Consider the following 3,364-nt stretch of genomic DNA (forward strand, 5'->3'; position numbering starts at 1 on the left):
AAAGTCGGCGTCTTTCATGAGTAGTTCAGTTAAGGGTTTGGTTATTTTAGAGAAATCCTTAATGAAGCGTCGGTGAAAACCAGCGTGTCCCAGAAAACTTCTTATTTCTCTAACGGTTTTGGGAGGTTGAAGGTTTTCGATAATTTCGATTTTTGATTTATCAACTTCGATTCCTCTATCGGATACGATGTGTCCAAGTACAATTCCTTGTCGAACCATGAAATGGCATTTTTCCCAATTAAGGACTAGGTTTACGCTTACGCATCGTTTAAGCACCATTTCAAGGTTTTCTAAACATGTTTCAAAACTTCCTCCACAGACAGAGAAGTCGTCCATAAAGACCTCCATTATTCCATCTAGGAAGTCGGCAAATATTGCCATCATGCATCTTTGGAAGGTCGCGGGTGCATTGCAGAGTCCAAAAGGCATTCGTCTATAAGCGAATGTACCATAAGGACAGGTGAATGTGGTCTTCTCTTGGTCGTCAGGGTGGATAGGAATTTGGAAAAATCCGGAGTATCCATCCAGATAACAAAAATGTGAGTGTTTAGCTAGGCGTTCGAGCATTTGATCTATGAAAGGTAAAGGGAAATGGTCTTTTCGGGTAGCTTTGTTTAGCTTCCTATAGTCAATGCACATTCTCCATCCAGTTTGGGTATGTTGTGCTACGGATTCTCCTTTTGCATTAGTGATTACAGTGACTCCTCCTTTCTTTGGTACGACGTGAACAGGACTAACCCATTTACTATCGGATATAGGATATATTATTCCAGCTTCTAGCAGTTTTTGGATTTCCTTTTTAACCACATCGCTCATAATAGGATTTATTCGCCTTTGATGTTCCCTAGAGGTTTTACTATCGTCTTCGAGCATAATGCGGTGCATACACAGAGAAGGGCTTATACCTTTCAGATCTGATATGTTGTATCCTAAAGCGGTAGGGTATTTTCTTAGGACATTAAGTAATTTTTCAGTCTCGGTTCGTCCTAAGTTGGCGTTCACTATGACTGGTCGGTTTAGTTCTTCGTCTAGAAATTCGTATCTAAGATCGGTAGGAAGTGTCTTCAGCTCTAAAGCAGGTTTCTTAGGTCCAGGTATAGGATCGGGAGTTAAGGCTAAGCATTCACTCAGGTGGTTATCTTGATATTCCTCACGCCAGTTGTCATCTTTAAGAATTGGCGGCATAGGAATTCTTAGGATCTCGGTTTCCTTATTTGGTTCGGATTTTATTTCCTTGACACACTCGTCGATTATGTCAGCAGAACAGCATGTGTCAATTATAGAAGGTGCTTTTAGGAATTGGGAAAGTATAAATTCTATTTTCTCTTCTCCTACTTCGAAATTAAGCTTTCCTCGCTTTACATCTATAATTGCACCAGCGGTTGCTAAAAATGGTCTTCCTAATATGATCGGGATGTTAGAATCTTCTTGGATATCCATATTGATGAAGTCAGTTGGGATGTAGAATTGACCTACACGAACAGGGATATTCTCTAACATTCCTACAGGGTATTTAACTGAACGGTCTGCTAGTTGAAGAGACATTCTCGTTGCTTTAAGCTCACCTAGATTGAGTTTCTTACAGGTCGAAAGAGGCATCAAACTAACACTAGCTCCTAGATCGCACAAGGCTTTCTCTATGATGGTTTTTCCAATTACGCAGGGTATAGAGAAACTACCAGGGTCTTTCAGTTTTGGAGGCATGTTATTTTGGATGATAGCGCTACATTTAGCGGTAAGCGTTATAGTTTCGTTATCCTCGAGTTTCTTTTTGTTTGATAAGATTTCTTTTAAGAACTTAGCGTACGAAGGCATCTCAGTTATGGCTTCTGTGAATGGTATGGTTATGTTTAATTGCTTCAGAAGTTCTACAAATCTTTTAAATTGCGCTTCGGTTTTTGATTTAGCTAATCTCTGAGGGTAAGGAATTGGTGGCTTATAAGGCGGTGGTGGAACATAAGGTTTCTCTTTTTCGGGTTCCACTTCGTTATTGTTCTCATCAGTCTTAGCAGTTTGTTCGTCAGTTGTTTTCTTTTGGGTTTCCTTTGGCTCTTGTTGTGACATGGGTACGTTTTGGGTTCTAGGATCTATGGGTCCATCGTAATTCGTTCCACTTCGTAGTGTTATCGCGTTCGCATGTCCTTTAGGATTGGGTTGAGGTTGAGCAGGAAACGTGCCAGCGGGGGCAGCAGTAGGTGCTTGTTGTTGAGCTACTTGTGAGATTTGGGTTTCTAACATTTTGTTATGCGTAGCTAAAGCATCTACTTTGTTCGATAGTTGTTTTAGTTGCTCGCTATTGTGGATGTTTTGATTCAAGAAGTCCTTATTGGTTTGTTGTTGGGAAGCTATGAAGTTCTCCATCATGATTTCTAGATTTGACTTCCTAGGGATGTTTTGAGCAGCTACAGGCGCTTTTTGGTAGCCAGGTGGTACAGCAGGTGCTTGTCCAGGCGCGTACAACGCATTGTTGTTCTTATAAGAAAAGTTCGGGTGGTTTTTCCATCCAGGGTTGTACGTGTTAGAATAAGGGTTTCCTTGAGCGTAATTTACTTGATCAGATGGGACTCCAGTCAAGAGTTGGCATTCAGCAACTACATGTCCAGTCAATCCACAAATCTCGCAGTTAGGTGTTACAGCGGCAGCGGTGGCTGAAGGAGTGATGGTTAAGTTCTCGATCTTTTGAGTTAAAGCGTCTACTTTAGCGTTAACGCGGTCTATACCACTTATTTCGTACATTCCTCCTTTGGTTTGGGCTTTCTCTAGAGCGGCTCGTTCTCCACCCCATTGGTAATGGTTTTGTGCCATGTTCTCTATGAGTTTGTATGCTTCATCATGGGGTTTGTCCATTAATGCTCCGCCAGCAGCGGCATCTATAGTCATTTTAGTGTTATATAAGAGACCACCATAGAAAGTATGGATGATCAGCCATGGTTCGAGTCCATGATGAGGGCATATTCTAAGCATGTCCTTGTAACGTTCCCAAGCTTCGAAGAGCGATTCGTTATCTTTCTGGGTAAATCCGTTGATTTGACCTCTAAGCATAGCAGTTTTGCTAGGCGGAAAATATCTAGCTAAGAATACTCTTTTCAATTCGTCCCATGTAGTTATGGAATTGGAAGGCAGGGATTGAAGCCACGCTCTCGCTCTATCTCTCAAGGAGAAAGGGAAAAGGCGTAATCGAATAGCTTCGGAACTAACGTTGTTGGCTTTGATAGTGTCGGCGTATTGCACGAACACGGATAAATGGAGATTGGGGTCGTCTACAGGGCTTCCAGAGAATTGATTCTGTTGAACAGCTTGGACCAGTGAAGGTTTCAGTTCGAAATTGTTCGCCTCAATCGCAGGTGGTGCGATACTTGAATGT

General features: G+C 41.8%; 1 non-coding gene across 1 annotated transcript; it reads left to right on the top strand.

The window, feature by feature from the left end:
* Window positions 1-2,935: 2,935 nt before the first annotated feature.
* LOC131636167 (small nucleolar RNA R71) lies at window positions 2,936-3,042 on the top strand. The gene has a single exon (XR_009293965.1). It is a non-coding gene; the product is annotated as a small nucleolar RNA R71 (small nucleolar RNA).
* The last annotated feature ends 322 nt before the right edge of the window (window positions 3,043-3,364 follow it).

This window comes from Vicia villosa, unplaced genomic scaffold, assembly GCF_029867415.1.
Source record: "Vicia villosa cultivar HV-30 ecotype Madison, WI unplaced genomic scaffold, Vvil1.0 ctg.001654F_1_1_3, whole genome shotgun sequence".
Classification (NCBI taxonomy): Eukaryota; Viridiplantae; Streptophyta; class Magnoliopsida; order Fabales; family Fabaceae; genus Vicia; species Vicia villosa.